Source organism: Meleagris gallopavo, chromosome 4, assembly GCF_000146605.3.
Source record: "Meleagris gallopavo isolate NT-WF06-2002-E0010 breed Aviagen turkey brand Nicholas breeding stock chromosome 4, Turkey_5.1, whole genome shotgun sequence".
NCBI classification, from domain to species: Eukaryota; Metazoa; Chordata; class Aves; order Galliformes; family Phasianidae; genus Meleagris; species Meleagris gallopavo.
This window is the reverse complement of record NC_015014.2, coordinates 55,195,112-55,221,031: the sequence shown is the minus strand read 5'-3', so window position 1 is coordinate 55,221,031 and position 25,920 is coordinate 55,195,112. Positions and strand designations below refer to the sequence as shown.

Sequence of the window (25,920 nt, the reverse complement as noted above, 5' to 3'; positions counted from 1 at the left end):
TTCTAAATAACACACTTTTCCTATGAAGTGAATTGGTCAGACTAATCAGGAATACCACATTTTGCTTTTTATTAGAAGATCAAAGTGTATTAGTTGATTTCATAATGATGGTGAGATATTTGCTTTAACAGACATAGAAAATAAAATCATATGTTATATTTGTAAGAAGCTTTCCAGTAAGAACTAAAACCGTGTGCCAGTAAGTGAATCCTTTTTTAATGCTGTGTAAACTAAATTAGTCCTGGTCATCGTTATTCGATGAAGGTTAACATAAAGATTCTTTTTTTGTTGTTGTTTTGTTTTGTTTTGTTTTGTTTTTTAAAGCAGCTGTAATGATCAAGGGAAGAGAAATTCTGCCATGTGAAAATAGAAGGAATAAAGATGCAGCTACTTACTGCTGACTGCTTGATAGATAGAAGGTCTGTAAAAATTCTGTCAGTATGAATATGGGTGACAGTCACAGAAATATTACAGAACAAAAATAGTTGATTTTGTGGGATTGCTTGTGATACTTGCATACTTAGAGAATGCAAAATATGTGTAGATAAAAGATTAGAAATTTATGAACACATTGAGATCAAAATTTGAACACAGGATAAATGAAAACAATACCAATAAATCCAGTTCAAAGAGTTTGAAAGATGGTAGCCTTATGAAAATGATTTTTAAAATACTTGTTATAGAAGATTTTAGGATTTTATGTTAGATAAGAACACAAATCTATTTGTTTTTATGATTACCATGCCAATGTTACTTTGTCTCTGCCAAAACAGAGGTTTTTCATTTTCTTCACTCCATGACCTTTTAAAATTGCAGGAGTACAATGGCAACCAATTTGGAACATCCATCATTCTCATCACATCTGCTCCAGTTCCCTGAGTACATGGGTGCTGAAATGGGAAAGAAATTAACAGCTCATTTGTGAAAAGTGTACTTTCTTTCCCAAGTGTTTGAGGAGACTTCTCCCTCGATATGTTTGTTACAAATAAATCAGCCTTCATACATAACTGGAAAAAGCATGCTCTGAAATAATCTGGAAAGAATCAAGAGAAATAAAGAAAATACCAGACCTTTGTTCTGAGTTCCTAGAACAAAGGAAAACTGAACAATGGACATTATATAAATAATATAGCTATTTCAATGAACTGTTAGGTCAATAAATATGATATACTGGAATAGATATTTCTTTGTATGTTGTCTACAATGCAGATTTTATGTTTGAAGTATTACCATTAAAAACCACAAAATATTTCCCAGAATTCATTTATTTCAACGTAAGCAAATCAACCAAAAAGATCAACCAAACAAAACATCACCAACAAAAGCAGCATCCATTTCAAAACACTAGTCACTTGCTCTTGTTTACAGATTGTACCTGAAACATTTAGCTTCATCCTTAGACCAAAGGCCCGTTTTCTGTCCAGTGAAGCAGCAGCAACCAAAACAGTAGACATGAGCACAGTGAGGCGGGGGATGCTGTGTATCAGCAGTATAACAGGAACAGTGGATCACCTTCACTGGTGCAGATTTTTACAAATGTGGCATGCATGCTCTTGTTCAACACTGTTAAATATACATAGCTAAAGTAGTTACTATGTCGATAAATAGTGTTTTGTTTTGCTGAGAATTTCCTCTATCAAATGGTGTTATGGTGCTTTTTGTATGTTGTAGTTTCCATGGAAATAAATGGGAGGCATTACTTTGAAAGTGACCTCATAACAGAGCAGTTCCTCATTCCACTGAAGATTTAGATATTTTATTTTTCTTTCCAGTGTACTTCTACCTCAAGAAATCTTTCATGTAATTTGCCATTTTAATAACTGAATTTTAGCTCCAAGACTTCTATGTTCAAAACCAAATTTATTTCCAGAAGAATTTTTTAACATGAAGACCCTAAGTTATTCTTTTGGGAAAATTGCTTGTTAAGCTAATGGTCTCCTAGAAAACCAAGGTAGGAAGGAAACAACTTGAACAGCTTCTACTGCCATAAAGACATTAAAACATAACAATTGCTTCAGGCTATTAATACTGTAAATTTTTGTACTAGAGGTTTCAAAGTGAATGTACATTAGCATCAAGCAGGCAATTACAAAAGAAGCAAAAAAAAAACCAAACCCTTTTAAATATCAGTTTTTAATAGTATTATTTATTATTATTAAATGTATTAATATTTCTTACTAATTATTACATTTATTTGTATTAAAATGTTTTTCATTTTTCTGCAAATATCTAAATGGTAAAAATATGTGAACAAAAAATATTAATAGATGAGATAGCATTTTGCATAACAATGTCAATAAATAATAAGAAATCTCTCTATTCTTCTTAAGGATTCCAGTTAAACACTGATTGCTAATATTAGTCACCTTGAAAACATCTTTTAGATACATTTATTGTCTCTCATTGTACAATATGTTGATTATTTCTCCTGGAAGCATCAAGCATACGAGCATGTCTGTCTTCACAGACAAAGGCATAATAAAACATTCTTATCTGCTTTTTTTTCCTTAGTATTTTTTTGTATTTTCTGAAGTCTAAAAGAAGCAATACGGGAAGCATTATTGGCACTGTCAACAAACTCAAGACATAGGAAAAAGTGCTATGCTGCTTTAAAAGGAAATATTTGAAACTTTATTGTGGTGCTTCCTGAATTTATCTGAGTATTCAACTGGAGCACCTCAGGGAGTTTTATAAATTGAGCAATTTTATATTCTGTTTTACAAAACAGTAGATACTTCTTTTATTTTTAAGCTCATTCTACAATCTGACACATACCCTCCAGCTATTATCAAAACAAACCCATAATTATTATGCAAAAAAAATCAAAATGAAATTTAAATTAGTTGTTATTGTGCCAAGTGTCTGAAGAGAAAAATAAATATTCAGAAAGGAACTAACTTATTCACTCTCTCCTACCTGAGCTCAAGCATCCTTTGCATGCTGTTAAGTAGCCGCATGTTGGAATCAGATGACACAAAAGCTTGGCTGTCCTTTGAGTTGGGCTCTCTGTAGACATCACAAACTAGAATGCTTAAGGATTTCCCTCGAAGGCATATACAGTCCAGAGAGACATGCCTTTGAATATGGAATTTGTTTGGTTGTATTTGAAAAATAACTTGTTTAGCTAGAGTTAGCATAGAAACAATAATAACAAACAGCAGGAATAATAAACAAGCTATGGTATCTCACTAGTAAAAACAGTTTTAAAATCTGTGCTATATAATATACTCATCATCATTTTAAGAAAGGATAATTTGCCTGTGGTACTGACATTGATAGCTTTCATGAGTTATATAGAGAAGCTTTAAAGCTAGCACTCAGTGATTTATTCAGTTAGTCAGACTGCTGAGTAGCTGGTTAGCTATGAAGTTCAGAGCAGGATCACAGCAAACCCAGCTGCTGGTGATCAAAAGCATATCTGTGTTTCTGTCAAGTGGTCTAAAATTGATTCTTCAGATGAAGAAAAATAAGCATAGTGAAGGAAGGATCCATCTCATTTTCTAGTTGAACCTTACAAGTAACTTCAATGACAGTGGGCATGCTATGTTCAGAGCATTGCATGGCACTCAAGTCACCAGTATGCAATCAGTTAGTTGTATCATTTCTTTTTTGCTACTCCTGAACAGTCCTTGGCTGTGTGTCTTTGGTTGACAGAGATCAGTGTCTCTTTATGCAATTCAGTTATCCAATGGCTCATAATAGACATCTTTGGTCTAATTTCTTTGATCTTACAGAACAATTAAGTGTTGCTAATTCTTGGAATGATAATAGTAATAATAAAAGGACTCTTAATGAAACCGTCTTATGACTTCTAAAGGATTTTCCATTGGTTTCCACTCTAATTTCTTATTTATTTGAACCCTGAACATAAACCAGTCAGTTCAGTTATCCAAAACAAAGTGCCTCATTAGCATTCTCTCTGACACAAATCATATGCTTTCAAAATATTGTATTCTTCTGTTCTCTCTGACTTACTACATTTTCTTATTAGAAAAGACTGAGAAAATTGGAAATACCACATTTGTGGTTAAATAGCTCTACTTCTAATAATAATCACAATTAGAAGTACACATCTATACATCAAAAAGCACTGACAGACTAAGCATATGCAAAGCAGAATAAAGACAATCCCTACAGTCTGAGCATCTTCTGGTTTCATATGCTGAGCATGTGTAGAGGAGCAAGTAAACAATGACTCAGCAAAAGCAGTACTAGTATTAGCATAGTGGTAGCCTAGTTGGGTGAGTTTTTTTGTTTCTCAAGGATTATTTGTTCTAATGTGGAACAATGTTTATAAAAAAATATTTTTTATACATATATATACTTATAAGTATGTATATACTCAGGATATTGACAGAGGTGGGAATTATCTATCTGAAATGAGAAGAGTTCTACATCAGTCCATTCACACAGATGAGGTTTCTTTCAGCTTAACATCAAAAGATACATCCATCTTTGTCAATGCTTATTTACTATAAATTAGCTCAGGCGTATTTCTTCAGTGATTCTAGTCCTTCTTTATTACTCCTCATTACTTGACGTTCCACCCAATTTTAATCATATCTGCATACTGGGAAATTGTCTTTAGATTCATTATTCTAGTTGTTTGTATTATGATATGCTTGATAAAGCTGAATTCTTAGCTAGTTCTCCCTATTATATAAGAAAGTTTATCGCTGTCTATGTAATCTATGACCTTGATAACAACTCCTACACCATATTTTGATGTTGTTATCAATTTATTGGAAATTTATGGCAGTAAGATGTTGAAAACAGTATCTGCACTTGAATGGGAATAGAAGTAGCCAGGAATGTGAAACATCTAGTTTTGGTCTATTTTCCCAGTGACTCTTCAAGCTATTTCAATGTGAGACTTTTAGAAAATAATATTTTGTTATCACAAACTCCAGACATCTTTCCTAAAATGAAGTCGTTCTACTAATAAGAGTGTGGTCTGGTGGCTTAACTGGTGAAAACAGCTAGGCTGTATTCCTGGCAGTGAAATCTGGAATTATTAAGTACGTCAGCTCACTCACAGCTAAAATGTTCATTCACAGCAGCGTAATACCCAGTGCATTTTCTAAATAACTCTATTTCCTTATGTTGACAGGCTTTTGTTTTTGCAAGTGGAACCAAATATTAAGGACTTATGTATAATTATTTCATATTCTTTAGAAAGTTCATGTGAAAATCTAAACGTTGTGACTGGAAATTCTTCTAAAAAATGGCAGCTCATGCTTGCCACAAGAATACATTCTACTAGAATAGCTCTTCTTGATTATTATGCAATATCGTTAACTACTTGTGAAGCTGTTAAACAATTACTATCTGTGGAGAAATAAATCCTTTATTTTTTTCTTTTTCTCATACAGTTTATAAAACGAAGAATTGAACAAACATAAAACTTAAGTTGTATAAATAAATCCCCCACATTCATCCCCACAATTACCTGAAAAGAAGTTGTAGCAGGGTGGGGAAGTTGGTGGCAGGTGACAATTGATAGGGTGTGAGGAAATAGCCTTGAGTTTAGATGGAGGATTAGAAAGAATTTCTTCACATTAAAAGTGGTTAGTCACTGAAACAGGCTGCCCAGAATAGTGGTCCAGTTGCCATCCCTGTTAGTATTCAGGAGACTTGTGGATAAAGTGCTTAGGGGCATAGATTAGTGTTGGGCTTGGAAGTTAGGTGACACGTTGGATTTGATGTTCATGAAGTTTTTTTCCAACTGAAATGATTCTATTCTATGAAATCTAATCTGAAATTGCTGCATTTTCTCTCAGTAATATAATTTATTTGCTATGCATTTGACAAAATCTCAACTGCTTAAAAAAATTTTGTTCAATCCAGGCTTATTGGTTTAGTGACTAAAGATGCTTTGATGTTTTAGAATTTCACTAAATAACAGAGATCATAATATTTTCATTGCAAAATTAGTTACTCACTGAAACTTGTGGTAACGTAAGCAAAAATATCAAAGACATTTGCTGAGGTATTATATAGAAACTGTAATAAACTTTTTCTAGATTTTGTTTCCTTTTAGATTATTTTTAAATATATATATATATATACATATACAGATTTTTACACTAAAAATCTATAATACTGTCTAATGGATATTATTCCTGGAATGAAAAATTATGAATCTTGGTCACCACTCTGTCATTATTTCTTGATAGGAGGTAAATTAAACATAGTAGCTGGAACTAGTGGTAAATTAGGATCACCAGAATGGATTTTCAGTTTTTCCGTTGTCCTACATTTTTTAATTTTAAACAACCGATGGCATGCTTTCATCACTGCTCAAAATTCACTATAAAGGCTTCAGTAAATAAGTTTTTCCTACAAAAATTGATCGTATGTCATAACAAAACATTGTAATGAAACATCGTAATGAAACAGTGATATCCTGTCTATAGTGACAACATAAAAATGGTAGGATATTATCTTAGTAATCAGAACTAACAAAAATAAATAAACAACAAAATAATGAGTGAGCAGAACATGAGCTAGCACATTTTGTAAATGCAAGTAGCTGTGCTGGGAACACCATTGATCTTATTCCTGTCTTTTAAATTTGACCAACAAGAATATGTTTAAAATGTAGTGAAATAGGGGATAGTCCCCCAGAAAAATGCTCATAAGAGTTTATTGGCATTTAAAATATTTCAGGATTATATTATCTTAATATGTGCACTGTCTTTGCACAGAAAATGGTTGATGATGTTTAAACTTCTGATCTTTTTCAATGTATTTCTAATTATTATGGAAGTATGGTTTGAGTTCAGTGACCTTCAGTCACTACAGCATCATGTTTGAGACACAATTCACAATTCCTCACATGCATGTTAACTCTGCCTTTCCTTATTCATAGTTGGAATATTTGAAGGCAATATAAAGAACTAGAACGGAACTGTTTAAACAACATTATGAACACTTTAGACATGTTTTGAAAATAGCTTCTGCTCAGTACAACATAGTCTATGTTTATATCTTTCATCAAAACCCGAAAGAATTTGAAAGACAGGATAATTAAACAGAAAATTTCACAGACTGGAGTATGGATTTGAAAGACTAATTACAAGTTTTCAGTTCTCTTTGTTTCTGCTTCCTATTCATACTTTTTATTTAGTAGCAAAAATGTCAATTTCTACTAGAATTAGCTAATAAAATATAGTTAATTGTCCTGCATTTTAATTTAATTATTATTTATTTTATTTTTAACATCCTTGATGTCTTTTGGTCTTCTACATCCTGTTCTCCTCATACAAAAAACAAAGTGAAAGAAATATGATTGTGTAAATTTGATGGAAAAGCCATGTTCCACTGCTCAATTTTATAAATTATGCACAAATACTGACTTACGTATGCTGTAAGACCTCCCTGAACAAGGCCCCAGCATGTGCATCTGTTGAAACAGCCTGCCAAAAAAAAGTGTATTTCAGCCTCTAACATGTAAAATATGCATATTCAATTACAAAAAATTCTGACATCATTTCAAAAAGGTTTCAGTAACTTGCTTCAGTCCCCAGGAAGCAATAACTTGCGTGCCAACAACTCATATAAGTTTAATATATCTATTTAACTTATTTAAACAAAAACACCAAAAATAAATTAACAATACTGCATGGCATTTCTTACAACATATGACATGCTAGATTTCCCTTCATAGAACATTTTTATATATAGCAATGTAGTGACAAGCATCTCTCACCTTCATGAACCACTTTGAGAAGAAGGAAAGTCAACCATAACCAGCTGTTTTTCTATTGGATATTTTTTTCTTCATTATACTTGACAGTGTTTTTCTCCAACTTGTTAAAAAGAACCAAAAGTGTAACCTTGAACATTTATGAAAAGAAATCCACTCTTTGAAATATCACCTCTGTCATTTTATTTCTGTGCTAGTAAGATTATAGCGAATGTGTAATATATAAATAATCCTTTGAATATGGATATGAACCTTCCTTCTACAGACAAAAAAAGGCGTTTCCACATTTTCTTTCCTTGTCAGTTCCTCTATATCATTCCTATCTCAGACTCTACCAAGTGACTAGCAGTATAATGTGAACCCTAACTCATACCTAAAATAAATATATATAGACTGACCTATCCACAGGCATACTTTTAATGAACATGAATCTGAGTGTTTTATACAGCTGTAATCTAAGATTAGGAACATATGGTTCTAGTGGTAAATTAGCACTATGAAGATATATAGCAGTAAAAATTTTGTGACATTTTCAGAACACATAAACTACCCTGAGTTTACATAAATTCAGATCTAACTCATTTTGAAACACGAAGGTTGTAGCCTTGTCAAAACAAGTCTGAATAATGATAATACTATAATGATTTATTGAAGTTCTTATGAGGAATAATAAGGAGAGTTTTAAATTATCATGTGTTAGTGTTTCCTCTGCATGGAAATCACATAGAACTCTGAGAATAATAAAGCTCAATGGAAAAGTCAAATGATTACTGGAATAAGAAGATGAAATCCTGTGAAATCATTTCATTAGATTTCCCTGTCTTAGAATATTTGGTAAGGGGACAAAAAACAATGGGTTTGGGAGTTAGCCTTGTTCTCAGAGCTCCATCTGCATGAGTCTAGTTCTGAATCTGCAGATGCAAAGAATTGTATCACTAGGAAGGACTTTGCTGTGAAAGATTTCACCCTGATTAGGCTTGCTTTCTGTGCATATCATGCTTCAGAGAGCGTATTTCAATTCAGTTAACGTATTGTAAAGAGCTGTGCTTCTAAGAAATATAGAGAGAAAATCAATCCAAAACCAAATTGTACACCCATTTCCTAGAAAGAATACTTGCTGGGAAGCAATGTTTAATAACTAGATGTAAATTGAAGCTCACAAATGTATGAATGATAACATCCATTTTGCCTTGAGTTTGTTGCTGCAGTGTCTATGCACTAATGAATACATGGGCTAAGGGACTCTCTGAGGAACCCTGCAGCTCTTTACAATTTAATTTAGATGTGAAAAGCAATGGGTAAACAGAAAAGGAATTTGAATATGTGATACGTTCACTCCATTGATCAGAGAATTCATGTATTTGTAGAAAGTGGACTGCTGTATAGAGATTCTCAGGGGAAAAAAGATCAATTGGCCAGGCTGGGCTTTGATCAAGTAATGACATGTTCTGCAGAAGCTAGAAAATACCAAGCATTTGGGTTGTGATCACCCTTCAAGCACTTGTGTGTTACTTGGTGGTAATAATTACTTTGGAAACAATTAAATAGGGCTTTTCCCTTCCTCTCAATAGGGCTGAAAACAAACAATTGGATCATATCAGAAAAAAATTTCGTGTAATCAAATGCAGATATTTTGCCTGTGTTTTGCTCACTCTGCTTTAACTGAAGCTTTTAAAAGCTCAGAAATGACTGAAGGAATTTGTTTTGGATTTGTAATTCTCAGGCTATTATCAGTGGAAAAAGAAAATATTTGTACTTTCCCCTACCTATCAGCTGAATTAAGTTTGATGAGTAGAAAATGTGGGAAAAGCTGAGAGGAAAATATATGTATGCACAGGAAATATTTCCTTCATCAGTAGATTTACAGATTATTTTTAATGAATGTTATGACCTGAAAAAAACAAACAAAAAAAACAAACAAAACAAAAAAAAAACAAAACCCCACCCATTCCTAATTAATAATGAAGTATTCTTGACTCTTTGAAGAACCTCTTCAGAGCAAGTTCTACAGAAATAAACATTATATCAATTTTTTTTGGACCAACAATTAGATTAGTCCACAATGCTTCAAATCACATAAATAACCTTGAAATAATATTGTCGATAAAATTTCATAAGAAAATAGTATGTAGATATCTAAGTAAATCCAACCATTTTAATATTCTAAAAATTAAAACATGAAAAACTAAGCTACCATGATAATATCTATTAGGAAATCCCTACAACCAGGAATTATAGGAAAATTGGAGGTACAGACCTGAAGATCTTGGAATCATTTAAATAAAGATCACTCTAAAAAGAAATACAAGCTCTCAAGGAAAAAGGAACTATAAGAACTAAAGTACATGCATCCTTCCAGAGCTTAAAAATAATTATAACATATGCATTGAATGACTAGGGAAGTAGAGCATAGTTTTTGTTGCATTTCTACTTTTCTTTGCTATTATCACAGTGGCACTCTGCAAAGTATATCAAATTAAATCATATCGTACTGAAGCTTCTGTTAAGCATATCTAGCTGTATAGCCCGTGGAATTTAATTAACAGCATGAGAACAGTAACTAAGAGATTTGAATCTATGATCACATGGAGATATTATTTACAATGAAGAATAATTACAAGATTAACTGATATATATATTGTCTGAATTAAAGACTGTTGAATCTGTTAAGACAAGCATTTTTCTCCTTTATATGTTAGTTTATGGAGATAAATAAATATCTTTAGTTATAACAAAAATAATTCAGTAAAAAATAGCATGAATTAATAAGAAATACTATTTATTTTTCTTCAGGATGGATATGTTATAGAAGATTTAAATCAATGACTAGTTTTTCTGTTGAAGAACAGCTGTATGTGACAGTTTATAAACATGTTGCCATGGAACTGGTCTTTTTAAACTCAAGAGGCTGAACAGAAGTAGCAGAAAGGTATAACTCAAAGCACCTTACTACTTTCAGAAACTAAACCAATCCTGCATTCTAAATTGATTCTACTTCTTCAAAACAAAACAAAACAAAACAAAAAAAACAAGACACAGAAGATGCAATTGTGTCTCCATTCTGTTTATAATTGTTTGGAGAGGAAAAAGTTCAAAATTAACATTTTGGTTTCTACAGAGAATTTGGTGAAACTCATAACCTGTGAGCTGGACAAAACCTTGTTATTGTCTAGTATAATTCTAAACAGAAAAAAAACAAAATAAACAAACAAACAACAAACTACTCATTTGCTAGGAAAAACAAAACAAAAAAAACAACAAAAAACAACTATTGAAAACCAAGAATATGTACTTGTCAAACATTTAGGTGTCTTTCAAAAACCAACTCAAGGACTATTTCAGTCTTAAAGAAAAAAAAAATAAGTTAGCAGCATGCAATTCATTTTTATTTCTCAAGTAATTTTTCCTCCTGGCTAAGACTCTTCCACTTTTTAAGACTAGTATGGTATGTTACAAACATCATACCAACTTAAAAATACAGATTTTCAATTTTTCAATTAGTCAGATAACAAACTCGGAAGTCAGAAGACTTGGATATATTTAAATATATAGCCAACAGTATTGGAACACTGCTATGAACCTCTTAGTACTTAATAGGAAAATATGCCCAAATGAACACAGAAATACATAGTAGAAAATGGTGGCAAGCAGAAATTTTGAACATTTGTGCTTTGCTTCACTGAACTATGCCTTGGCAGAACAGTTCACCTGGGCAGAACAGTGCCCCGCTGGGTGGCCCCTATGCTATGCTTTTATATCTTTTATGTCTTCAAATAAAATGTCGCTTAAAGAAACATTTTCTTTAATTTATATAATTACCCAAACCAGGAGTTGGAAAAGACAATATTTTTAACTTCCTTTCTGATGAATAATAAATGTCACATAGGAATTAGAAAGTAGGATGTAGTCGCATGTGCCATCTGCTGCATATAGAAACAGAAGAAAGACATTAATCTTGAAATTAGGGTTTGATTCATATTAAAGTAAACCACACTGATCACTTGGAAATACCAGCCTTTTAACAACCATTTAAAAGCTCTGTCAGTGAGAAAATCTCACATGGCAAGATATTCTCGAGAGCTCTCTAAGGACGGACTACAAACTGTATTTTAAAAAGAAATAAATGTCATTAAATACATGCTTTCTTCTAATTATTTAATTTCGTCTCAGTTACTTCAGATGCCTAAGGCCCATGATAGCAAGCTTTGTGGAGACATTTCTGTAGCAAAATATGAGGCCTTGTATGCTACATTCCCATAGCAACTGGCTATTTACAACAAGGAGAGCTATATATTCATATATATTTACAATAAAATTCACTTCTTCAAAAAAGTTCCATATTACATCTCAAAAGTTGAAGCTGTTTGCATGCTCATCACTCTGTGCATACATCTTCAAATCCAGATCATCCATGCATGAAAGTTTATTCTATCTACTCCGGTTGTCCATTTGATCTCAGCAGTAACTAAAGAATTAAATGTTAAACTGCCATATGAGACATGAGTTAGGCCCATTTGTAGGGTGGCATCTCCATGGGACACAAGGACACAATGAGGAAAAGGTGGCTAATATGGATAGTGTCCCCCAGGATGTGTGAGGTAAGATGGAGGTTGTCCCCAGCACACCGGGGAGCTGCTGTGCATTCAGTGTCCTCCCCATCTATCCCACTTGAAATATCAATGTTTGAAGGATAAGATCAGAGTGAGCTCTTCTAGTTGGTATGAAATATTCCAGGTATTTTGAGTTATGTTTCTGCATTCTGTTCTTATATTTCCAACAATAAAAAAAAACTAAATTACTCTTTGTTATCTTATGTTTCATCATTTATTAGTTTAATAAACAAAGAACTTTAGTGATTTTTCTTTTTCAGTGTAAATGTAACACCTTAAAAACTTTTGTAAGCTAGTTTAACAAAGTGATGCAAGAACAAGCCAGGAAAAGCAAATCCAGTATTATTTTAAATCAACCTCCACACAGCTATTTCTGACAGAGTGGTACCAAGGCTTCTTTTGCTTGCCCTTGCAGAATCGGTAAGAGTCACTGTCACGCTTAGCTTGTGTGTGAACTAATTCTAGAATACACCTCAACACTCTGATAGCATGCAGTTAACATAGAGTGACTTTAAACTGTCAGAGAACTCCAAATAACCCTCATCCTCAAATTCCATTTTGCCTTTATTCCCCCCTGAGAAGAAAGCTGCCTGTAGTTCTTGTGACAATTTTATTTAAAGATCTCTTCCCTGAAGACAGCACAGGTGAAAGGATGATGACTGCAACTGACCCATCTCTTTCTGATCTACTGGCAGTGTGATACTATTTCAGCAGGCCTTCTGCCTACAGATAAATAACATTCCCATTAGTAGAACTACTAGATACACAACATGCCTTTAGTGTCACACTGTAATGTCACCAAGCTCCAGTCTTCTAGATTACAAGGCTTCATTATGAGGAGTACTGTACCAAGAGATATCCCATGGGCTAGTAACCTGCTAGCTGTATAAGTGCTTGCCCTGCAAAGTAATGGCATGAGGTGCTCAGTTCACTTGCTTAAAAAGCCAAGGGGCCACAACTTGAAGATGTTTCTATTAGTATAAAAAAGATAAAAAGAAAAAAAAATTGCTTAAAGCTTTAGGAAAAAGATTCTGGTTGAGAAATTACATCCAAATTGTTCCACAAGCAGGAAGCTGTTCAGAAGATGGGACTGGGTTGTGAGGATCAGCTCTGAGCTCCTCAGGAAAGTATCCCAAACATTACCAAGCTTCCTCATTCAACCTGCTTTTTCCTACATAATCACAAAAAATACAGTAATGTAAAAGGTCGACCTGACCTCCTCCTGCCAAGGAGAATGAAAGATACAAGAATGAAGAGTGCTTGGTGCTCAACTGGGGAGCACGGAGACCCTATGTATTCAGGCTGAATGGTGAGAACTTCTCTGAGCAGCTGGCACCAAGGCCAGTGCTCTTTGCCAGTGCTGATAAGTGGGATGAGATAAATTCTATCTGAAAGATATGCTTTTAAAATGAGTTTCTTGACATTACATATGACAAAATCTATTCTCAGAGCTCGACAGAAACAAAGATCACATGAGAGATAGAAGTCTGACAAAATTAAACTCACGTACTCTATGCAGAGTTAGGAAGAATTTTTTGAAAATCACGCGTAGTTAATTAAAAGTTACTTGTATTTTCCAAAGTTTTCGAATCTTAGCCAAAGCCTTAAAATCAGCTTTAAAACCTTAGTCATAATTTTTCATGTAATTATTTTCATTAACTGGCAAGGCATCCTCTTGTGTTTTGTTTATTGCGAGTTCTCCTCTAGAAAATAACATCTTAAAAACAGGAGAATTACACTGCCTGTTTTTTTGGCTAAAGTCTTTCCCTCCAAGCAAATGATAAGAAAAAGAAACAGGGTAACACTTAGTGCCTTTCAAAACCCATCCATACAGCATTCTGTGAGCATCTGGTGGGGGACAAGACTAAGTACCAGGAAAAAAAAAGACGTTTTATATATCAGCATGTCATCCCCGTGTTTTGGTTGCTATTCACTGCACACACATTCCTCACAGAGCTTCCTGTGCTCATCAAACTGTGGGCTGCATGAAAAGAGAAAAGCTGCATTGAAATACATCACGTACAGCAAGCTCTACATGCAGCTTTCGCAGGAGCTTCCAGCTTCTGCTGACACAACTCTGATAGGTCAGTCCATTTCAAAAACTGAAACTCTTTACAACACTTTACAGTAAATATGTGGGAAAAGTTAACTCTAATGGAATTCAAATAGTTTTGAGCAACTGTTAAATGCTGGGGTTGGGCCAAATAGACAGTTGTCTTGGGGCAGCAGATTTTTCATAGGCACATGTATTGTTTACTGAGCACTTAGTCCATCTATCTGTTACCTTCAATCACTCTTGGGTGCTTTCATTCTGCTTCCAGGATGACTGAGCCGAGACAGCTCACCACAGCCCAGCAGCAGGAAAACTCAGAGTAGCTTTCAAGATGAGGGAAGGCAGCTGCAGATGAACGAATGCATGAAAATGGAGAGCGATGCAGACAGAAGTATGGACTGCTTGTTGCCATCTTGTGGGTTTCTGTTGCTTTAACAAAATCAAACAGGATTCTACCCTCTACATTTGAAAGGATAAGATTCCCAAAAGCAACTTTGTATATAAAAGGTAAAGCTGGCGAAAGAGTTTATTCACCATAAATTTTGGCAACTTCTACCTCATATTTTCTTCTTTCTTTCTTTCTGTTCATTTGCTTCTGGTTTTTCATTTCACATATTCTGACTTCTCATGAAATGCTTTTTTAAGTTTTCCTTCTGCTTTTTCTTTTTTTAATTTAATTTTTATTAGTATTTTCAACTGAAGTGACATACTGCTTACTGATCTACTCACACTTCTAATGGCTGGCAATGCTCTTCGGGGAAATGCGAAAACAGAATGAAAATTATAGTTCTGGGCTTTGTGAAGGAAGGCTGGTTTCTTACACATATTCACGTTATATCCTCTACAGTATCTTACATGGAAAAATCCGGCAAAAAAAATTGAATCTTAATAATCATCTAAGAAAATAGCCAATTTGGTAACACTATCATCAAAGTGGCCCATTCTGACCTTCTGAAGCTTTGTTTTCAGTTGAAAATGATGCAATTTCAAGCATACAACATAGGTCTCTCTCCATTTATTTTGACATTTCTTCAGGAAAAAAAAAAGCCATTTAAACAAACAAACAAACAAACACATATTTCTATATTTTAACAACCTAATTCTACCTGATAACAACTCTCTTGTTATTTAGCAAAATTTTTAACAGACGGTCATGTGCACAGAATTTGAAATAAGCAATGTTAAAAGCTGGGTGTTTGCTAGGGTACCCTTAAGTCACTGTAAAGCTAAAAATTAATACAAAACAGATCTATATGCCCTTTGTGTTATTTGACAGCAGTTCTTCAACTAATCTTATCAAAGACAAAAACAGGATTGTTTTGTACTGCGTTGTATTGAGCAAATAAATGTAAGCAGTTATTTATCCTGGTTTTGGACTCTTATATGGAGGTATTCCTTGCTGCTTTTTTTATTAAAAAAAATGTCAGTAAGTAAGCTCCATTGATCAGTTTGGTATGCTGACTGCTTTGATTATTTGTAGGATTCCATTTGTTCTAATTCCTAAGTATCTTTTGTCTATTACTTTATTAGAATAGTGTAACAATCATTTTGAATAAAAGCACACCAAGAAATGAAGGCAACATCAAATTCCGGAGACACATGCAACTCAGGTGTGTTTGTGAGCACTGTAGGCTGGAGATATTTAGATGCAATATTTGAAATCTAGACTGTGCAAATGGCTTGTGTTATTCATTTGCAGTAATTATTAGAATGCTGGAAATGGCTCATGAATGTGAACCTCAACAACTGTTGCGTAAGATCTGGTAATCTTGTATATCTCAGGATAGAGTACCTTGTATATCTCTCTAGAGGAATAAATGGTCAGATATAGGACAAAATCTTGGAAGAACAGTGGTTGTGATGCAACAAATATGATAAATGATTCTTCTCCCTTCCTCCCTTATTTTCTTTCTGGTCACTGTTTTTTTTAAAAAAACACACAAAAACTGTATGCCTTACTTTTTGTTTTAAAAAGTCTTTCACAGTGTAAAAGAAGTAAAACTGAATTATAAGTTGCATTGATTTTTATCTCTTCACCAAGGGAAATGACCCTGTAGAAGATTCTTGGTGTATTAACATGACAGTTTTTTTCAGTTATTCTCTATTGATTATTTGCCCTGGTTTCTCTCTCATAGAACTCCTAGAGTTTTATGAGAAGTCCTAGCACACTGAAAGTCCTGAATGTCATTCTTATACTTCCTTGCTGCAATTAACTACATCTATTTTACTTGATTCATGGTATTAGCATTAGTTATACACATCAGCTATATTTATTGTATACTTTTTCACAAAGCACTCCTTTGTATCTCTCCTTCCTTCCTGTCCATATTTATTAAATTAAATCATACAGGAAGTGAAGGTGTGTACATCAAGTTGTTTTCATTTACCGGCTTCCAATTTAGCATGCAGCTGCTGCACTTGAGAATAAGAGCCATCTGCAAAGCAAAAGCAAGGAGAGAGATAGACAAGGAGGATAGCGAGATCTTTACTGCAGCAATCCTCATGGATGACCTGTTTCAAGAAATCACTGGGAGCTGGCATTCATCTATTGTGGAACAGAAAGCTGGCTGATAATGAAAGCGTCAGTGGGAATATATACGTAAAAAAGATTTGGTCTTCAGTGTTTTGACAGAAGGTGTGGTAGTGACGGACATTGCATTAACATCACCTTTTCATGGTTATATATTCTTTTCTGAAAAGTATTGAGAAAGGTGAGGAAACAGATAAAGGACAAAAAGAAAATAATGTAATTCTGAACTGATACACTGTGAACACAATGCAATAGAAATTAAATTAGTTGCCTGTACCCATTGAGTTGTGTGAAATAGATGCTAAAACTAATTCACATTATAGTACATAATGTTATGTAGCTCGAACCGAAAATAATGCCTCCTATTTGTTTCCATGGAAAGTACAATAGCTACAAAGAGCACAATAACACTATCTCATACAGTAAATTCTCAGCTACAAAATATTACTTTTCAACATAGTCACCACCATTAGCTATGCGTTTTTGTCAGTGATGAACAAGAGTCTGCACGCCACACTTGTAAAAAGCAGAGGTGACCCACTGTTTTACAGCTGTCATGATGGTGGTGTTCTAGGAAAATGTCACCCATACTGTCTGTCTTCCATCGGCCTGAACAGATGAAATTCAAAAAGCACTAAATCCAGACTGTACAGAGGCTGTCCTAGGACAGCCTAGTCAAGATTGGCAATATGCAAGAGAAAGATTGTCTTCTTCTCTGGCCTGACTCTGGAAGTTGGAGTCTTCGTGTTACTTAGCTTTGTGATGAAGCAGTCAGAGTTGACGGTTTGTCTGAGTTCCAGGAAACACATAAGGATAACATATTTACTATCCCAAAAGTCAGTGCACATCACGTACCACCCACTGCCTTACTGTGCTCACATCCACTGTTTGGTCTCCATAAACATTCAGCGAGCATCAATGAATGTCAGTGGGTGCAATTTTTTCCACATGGAAGAATTCAATGACACACTTTTGCTCCATTCACACTTCTATGTCAGACATTGTTTTGTCAGACTGTCCCTCTGCTGCCATATGTCACACAGAAACAAAATGTAATGGAATATTGGTGAGAAGATTCAACCTCTACTGCCATACCTCCAATATCCACCTCTGATGTCATGGGCAAACATAATAAAATAGAAGTCATTAAATCAATAATATGAGGATTGTATCTGAAGTATTTGATACACGGTTAATAAGTGTACTTTTGCAGGCTCTTTGAATATACTAAATCCTATTTACTCTTTTAGTGGAAACCTTCTTTGATTTTCTCCTCTCTGTTCATAAAACTAGACCTGTTCATGTTCTTTCACTTTTAGGACTTGATAGCATATTTTGAGAGAGCATCTGCTTGAACTTTTTATTACATCTCTGCTATCCTTTATGACAGTATAGTGGGGGAGTAACAGCTGAATGGCAGGAGAGCATTAACCCCTTCAGAGACTTCATTTCATGGAAGCATCTTGAAGCCACACCACAGAAACATGAAAAATGGGTAAAGGTCAACGAGAAAGGATTTCACAAAGCTTGAAAACCTTAAAGCTGTATGGAAGCAGCTGTAAGAGAATGGATGAAATTAGATACTAAAGCACCAAAAAGAAGCAAGGTTTATAAGGTTTTGGCATTGCATAAAATATGTTACAAAGGCAAAGAGACTTTGGACTTTGAAAAAGCATTGCATGCCTCACAGTCATTCTCATGGTGAGCAAAGAGTCAGGGTCATTCCTGACACAAAAGTGACTGAAGTTACCCTCTTGTTCTGGCAAATTTGTTTTTATTCTCAGTCAGCCCCATTGTGCTTATGGACATAATATTAATGAATTCCAAATTCTGTTTCCTGCTATATGCATTTTATCCATTATTCCACTACCAACCTGGATTTCCTAGGTCAATGTTTTAAAAACCATGCTGAAATTATATACAGCACATTTTTTCATGTATTAATGGTGCCAGTAACTGACTATTCTATTCCATACACAGAAAAAGAACTGTAATAAAGACTAACTAGAAATCTTGGTATAGGTTTAGATGCATTCAAAAAATTGTTAAGCCACCATTCATTCTGTATCTTCACAGAAATATAGGCCTTGAAACTGCCAGAGCCTTAGGGAGGTTGTTTTTTCTGTTTCATCATAAGGAATAAATGGTATTAAAAAACTGTAATTATTAGAATAATTCAGATTTGTTTCCAGAGACATGACAATGTTTTGTGTCCTAGTAGTTTAATTTTCCAAATGTCTCTTTACATCTGACTCATTGCCAGAGTTGCTGCCCTTCTCATGGATAGTAACCTTCGCAGTGGCAAAAACATATCTTTTTTTGACAGATTCTTCAAAATACTTCCAAATAGAAGAAAAAGAAAATACTCAGTGCGCTCTATATCCTTTCCTCCAGCACCTCCAACCAGGGCCATGTCTAGTAGTTTCTTTAAGTAGTAACACCTCAGACTGGACTGTCAATTGGCCAAATATTCGGTGATTTTAAATTTCTAAATAAAAGTAACAGGAAAATATAAGTACCCTTAAAATCCTAATTCTGCTATACATTTATACCAGCCTGTCTTTTTGAACTCTGTATGTTGAATTTGCTGCTAGACTCGGAGAATTTTCCAGAATAGATGAAAAATATCATTAAAAAAAAAAAAATTCAGCACTGAAAAAAAACCCTAATTAAGCATTCCACTAAATTTTCGTGCACGTACCCTGTCCTAATCTATCTAGTCAGGTCATACTATCAATTTTAATTACAATTCATGAGCACTGATCAGCTACATGAATATATTTTTAGCTTTCTAATTCTAAGCATATTTTCCATCATATATACGTTTAAAGAGAAGTATTGTAAAAAATGCTTTATTTTATCTTATCTCAGTTCCATAGGTCTTACAGATTATTGATCATACTGCATTTTATTTCTGAATTTCTGCAATGCCATCCAAACTTTATTTCAATATCAATGTATAATAATCACCAACCACAATAATTATAAGAGAAAAACTTATGTGATCTTTTTGTACTTATCTACTGTAGGGAAAACTTCATTTTTGGAATAGTACTCCTGAAGAACTAAGGTTTACTGTTCATGAAAATTATCAAGATTTTCACCCAGGTAGTGTGTGCACATGTTTTTAACTATTTATTTTCTTTCACCAAATTTACTACTGAAGAGTTGGTCTCTTTCTTTAAGAAGCTAATCTAACAAGAAAACTGCCTAAGTGAAGAGACCACATGCTAAATCAATCAATAAGGGGGTATAACTGTCAAAGAAGTTATCTGTGAACCTTTTGTTCTGCTTGGATTTGCAGAGACTGCAAAGGCTCTTACAAGCTTATCATCAAGTAAAACAATCACGAAGCTATTTTCTAAGAATATTAGTAAACTGAAAAAAAAAAAACCCAAAAAAAACAACCTTCTGTTCTGATCTGTTTACGATAACAGTCTTCTTCTGGAGTTGTGGTTCATACTGCCACTGACACAAGCTGTGAAATTTGTGACATTTGTGAAAAGCGCAAAAAGAACATTTGAAATGGGTTGTTTCTCTTAAAATACAGCCAACCCACACTCTGGACTTTTTTACTAACTGAAGATTACAAAGAAATGTATTCCATAGAATCATAGAATGGCCTGGGTTGAAAAGGACCTCAAAGATCATCTCATTTCAACCCCCCTACTATGTTCAGGGTCACCAAGCACCAGACCAGGCTGCCCAGAGCCACATCTAGCCTGGCCTTAAATACCTCTTGGGATGGGATATGCATAACCTTTCTGGGTAACCTGTTCCAGTTTGACACCACCCTCTGTGTGAAAAACTTCCTTCTAATATCCAACCTAAGTCTCTCCTGTCTCAGTGAAAAACCGTTCCCCCTTATCTTATTTGATACCCGCTACTATTTGTTCATATTGAAGAAGATCAATGGCAGAATAAACAAAAGGCTATAGAAATCATTGGATTTATTCACTGTAGGTATGCTTTCATAAATATAGTGATATTCACTTTAGGTAATATTCACTTAAGATCATAGTTTTCTACAAAATTTTCCACTTCATAGGGTATATAAAGAGTACAAATGTTGCATCTTTTTGGAGATCAGAATAAGAAGAGGGCACACACACTAAACCCGCCAACAAATTACACAAAATTATCTTGTCTCTTCTCATGCACTGTACACAGACCATGAGCCAGGGAGTGAGAGCCAGGTGTCTGACATCACTGCCAGGAGTGATGGAGAGCACACATTGAATAACTGGTTGTACCTGCTCATGCATGTTCCTGCTGCTCAGAGTGGGAGCATAAAGCACATGCTCAAGACAGCTGGAGCACATGCTGTCTCCCTCATCGTGCTCCAGAGCACGTCCAGAACCAATGGTTGAGCCTGGGCTTCCGCCCAGATGTGTTGGATATGAGACAAGATAGAGCTCAGGCATATGACTTAAGTTAAAAGGCAATTATATATACATGTATGTATTAATACACCCATATAACCTCATTTCCTTATATATACTTTTATCATGATTATCATAAGGGTATGTAAACATTCAAACACCAAGCTTTTACAGTGGTTTTACACAGGTATATTCATTCCGTACAAAAACATGTTAAGGTATAAAGTGATACCTATCTCTCAAACTACCAAACAGCTTGTCCAAGATGTCAGAAGAAAAAAAACCTCTTTCAAAACAACAGGTATTTAAATTCTTCCAAGCTTGACTATGTCTGGTTTGCTCTGTAATTGTAATTTACTAGAAATAAGGCCAGAGGGTAATTTTTCCCTGATATTTCTTTGATACAAATGAGCAACAAAGTCAGAAAATACACCAATTTTCTCTTTATTAAATAAATGAAAATCATAGTTACCTGATAGCAACCATACCTTTGATGTAATTTATAGGTGTAAATAAAATGCTGTATCTATGGTCATTCCACAAGAAACAAGAAAATCTATTACTAAAAGAAAACTACTTTTAATTTATATTCTAAATCTCTTTGTAGTTTATATTAATAAAATATTGTAAAACAATCAAAATCGAAGGTAACTTTGGTTAAAAGCTCTTTGGGTTTTAAGTGAAGTGAAGGCAGTTGGTAGAAAAAACAGAGAACAATAGAGATACATTCATGAAAATGAAAAAGGAAGAAAAACATATACTGGAATGTATGAGATATCAAAGATAAAGTCCAATTGAATTGCAGCTAAATGATAAAGTATATTTAGAGTAATAGGATCAAGAGTAATTATAAAATAATAGATCAATATATGGAGGGATGTTGTATTTAAATAAATGCAGAAAATGCAGAGTTTGGAACATTTTTCCTTACATACTACAGAAGTGGCAAGATCAGATATGCATATCCTGTGGAAGGAGACCTATTTAGCTCTCTAGTAACTAAAGAAAAACAAAATCTGGTAGTGAAGAGTAAGATGAATAAGGATGTTAAATAATTTACGTGGATGAGTCATAAAAGCACTAGCTGAGAATTTTGTTTCCAGCTCGTGCTGGTTCATAATTTGTTGAATAACGTATAGCAGAAGCAAATTATTTTGGCACAGGGTTTTTTCACCTTATAACAATATAAAAAACGTTTGAAATTGATCTTTTCTCTACCAAGAGTTACTACAAAGGATTTGCAATATGATAAACATTTTTCTTCAAATTAAATCATTACATACAGTTAGTGAAGATTCATCTAATCAAATAATTTAATAAAACATTCGTCTCAGCTCACTGTCCATATCTTTCACAGGTCAGAGAAGAGAAATAGCTACTTAGAGAGGAGTAATACTTCATACCATTAAACAGATGTCTAATGTCCCTTTGATAGCTATTTAGGTTTTGGTTGGGTGTCTTTGTAAGTCAGAAGATGTTGATTTAAGTGTATTAAAACAACTACTTAGTAATCTTTGAATATGTGGGGTTCCTTTATATAAGGATGTTTATTACTGCAAACTCTATTGTTGAGAGCTATTATCAAAAGCAGACAAACAAACAAACAAGTATTCACAACTAATTATTCAGCTTCTCTTTCATAGTAATAATACTTATGTGAAGGCAACATACAGGAAGAAATACTCCCTGAAAGTAAAAACTTTAAAAGCCATTCCAAATTCTCTTATACTAGTTAATCTCAAAACAAATTAGAGCTGTGAAGTACAGAGCAATTGACCTTCCCAGATATTACATACATCACTTATAAAGCTAATTGCATTTTAATTTGGTTTCACTAAATGGACAGTTTTGCAATGAGATATTAGGTTTTAAACATTTTTTGTTTTAGTGGGTGTTAATTTTAGTGGTGATTTGCTTCAGTGTAAAAGTGTTATGATTGAATTAATTCTGCCCCAAGCTATTCTACATTTTAAGGCCATAAAAGTTTAAATGTTGACAAGTACTATGGATGATAAGGAAAAAAAAAAAAAAAAAAAAGAGAGAGAAATATCAGCTCAGTAAAGCTCTTAAACTGTAATCATTCTGTAAATATTCTAGTATTTAGGGGCATTTTAGGAAAGTTTGAACAACTTCTCTGTATACAGTCTCAACAGAATCCTGTAGTAATTCTGGATGTCTTTGTATTTTTCTCAGTTTCAGCACCTATTTTAAGACAGCATTTTTTATTTTTTTTTTATATCCAGCAACACAAAGCAATCTTAGTGAGATATCTTCCTCTCAAAATTAGATTTTTTTTTTCTAGCCTGTACGGAACTGCTGAATCACAGCCTGAACCTCTGATTATCATCTGAGGCGAGCAATAAGTCAGCCCTGGGAGCACAGGTGAAGGCAATTCTCCTGTGCTGCTGGAAGGGGTGGAGCCTGGCTCCACCTCTCCTAGACCCATTTAAGAACTGACTACCAGGAGGGAAGGATCTCTTTCTGGAGATTCCTCCTTTGGAGTTTTACAGTGAGTGTAAGATAAAGGTAAGCACTTTATCTATTCTCTTTTTTTGTTATTGTAACCTGCTTAGCCAAGCTCTCTTGTTTATTTCATAATTATAGCATCTTTTATATTCATTGATTATACATAGCCCCATGCAGATTTAATATTAGTCTTTTGAAAAGTTCTTCTGGCTTTTATTTATTTGTTAGAGAATTCTTCCTACCTGCATGGTCTTCTCTTCATCAGCTGAAATTCACATACAAAATCTCCTTTTCCCCCTTTTACATGGAACTCTTGCTCCCTCCTCCAAGGAGGGACACCTGTTGCCTAGTCTCCAATCATGACAGCTGAAGTCAGAGAGAATGGTGTGGTTTTGTCCTCTGGGATGTAACTCAGAGTGTGGTTGGTGAGGGCTTCTTCTCTCTGGGTGAGCATTTTTGAAATACTTTCCTGAATGTTTTATGTCAAAGTTCAGCTGCAGTATCTTTCAGGACAAATCCCAAGACTCCATTTCATTTATAACTTGTGTTTGTCCAATTGTGCATGGTCTTGTTGAATGTAGAAATGAATCTGTTATGCTTCTAGCTGCTACTGTATCATTTGGTTGATGCATGTTGAGTTTTTGTTATATATTGTCTTGTCTCATCAACAGATGCTACTCTTAGAGACTCCTAAGGCCATTAAAACTAGCTTAGAAGTTGCCATTCATCATTACTTCAGAAATTTGACACGCTCCTATGGCATGGGAATGACTAAAGTCATTATGAAATAATGTAATATTATAATCAGACAAGCCATACTACGGAACATACATAGACTTCGGGATATGTTTTTTCTGTGCATATATGAATAATTCAAAGTCATAAAAAATCATACACCTTTGTGGCCATAATGTAAAATTAGCTTCTCCCAGATTTATATCATCTATGAATATTGTTAGCATATTTTTTATTATTTCTTTAGTAACAGAAAATAATTTAATAGATTAATTATTGGTGAAAGAAAATTGAAGATTATAAGATGTCATAATAGTGCATTAAATGTAGATATATGTTCCCCAAATTGATGTTTGACTAATGCACTTGAGGCGTTAAACAAACTTCAGTCAGTTATCTTTTAAGATGTTCAAAAGATGCCCTTTACCAAAAGTACTGCTGTATTCAAACACTTTCAATCAACTTTTATCCTGAACTCTACTTCATTTAAGATAAGGAAAAACAGTAAAAACATGAATATATAAACATTAATTATTTTCTAATGTTTCTTTGTTTGAATACAACCATTAAAACTATATAAAGAGATCAAAAGCTTACTGTTTTTTGTTTTTTGTTTTTTGTTTTACTCAAAGTAACTGCTTGTCAATTCTCTAAGGTTTTTTAAATAACTCTTTCAGAGATCATCTCAAATTTTTTCAAATTTTTTCAAATATGTGACAAGTTACATTCTGCCCATCTTTAAGCAATTTTACCCATAGACAAATCTATGCTGTTAAAACAGGCTTTTAGAAGTAGAACGAAATCCCCTAAAACCAAGCTATATAGTAAGTGTTGGCATTAGTTATCTACAAATTCTTAACCCCAAGAACAACAGTAAAATCTTCTACAGATCTCAAATTTTAGGCTATCTTGTTTAGCTCAAGGGCAGTTGCTAGTGTAGGCAATCTCACACCTCTGCTGCTAAGGATATAAAGACATTTCATTTATGCTTTATTGTGTATTTGTTATGACAATGCCCTAAAGAAAACTAACATTACTGTTAAAAGAGTAATGCGCATCATGCATTGAATGATGGATTGATCTGTTGTGACAGAAGGCAGGAAACATGCAAAAAGACTGCTATCTTCAAATTTGGCTCCTTGATCCTTTAGTAAAAAAAAAAAATGTTTTATTTCTAGCAATTGTAATTAAGACCATATTGATTCATGTAAGACATAACCAATCATCTTAAATCTTATGAATAATTTACATAGCATTCAAATAGTCTGTTGCTTTTTATTCACTCTATTTACTACAGATGGAAAACTCTTTCAGCCTTATCCTCAGATGCACAACTCAGATGCACCATGAACAGTTCTGGTAGGTAAAAGCCATTTCAGAGAGATGAGCCAGATAAAAGTGATACAATCACACCACTATTCACAGAGGTTTGTCAA

The 25,920-nt window shown here is 34.0% G+C and overlaps 1 long non-coding RNA gene across 1 annotated transcript in view; it reads left to right on the top strand.

Moving 5' to 3' along the window:
• Positions 1 to 23,740: 23,740 nt before the first annotated feature.
• The window catches only part of LOC116216588, a 31,743-nt gene continuing 29,563 nt past the window's right edge, over positions 23,741 to 25,920 (top strand). The window contains exons 1-2 of the long non-coding RNA XR_004159685.1: positions 23,741 to 23,809; positions 25,782 to 25,843. This is a non-coding gene — a long non-coding RNA (uncharacterized LOC116216588). The remainder of the gene's footprint in view (positions 23,810 to 25,781; positions 25,844 to 25,920) is intronic.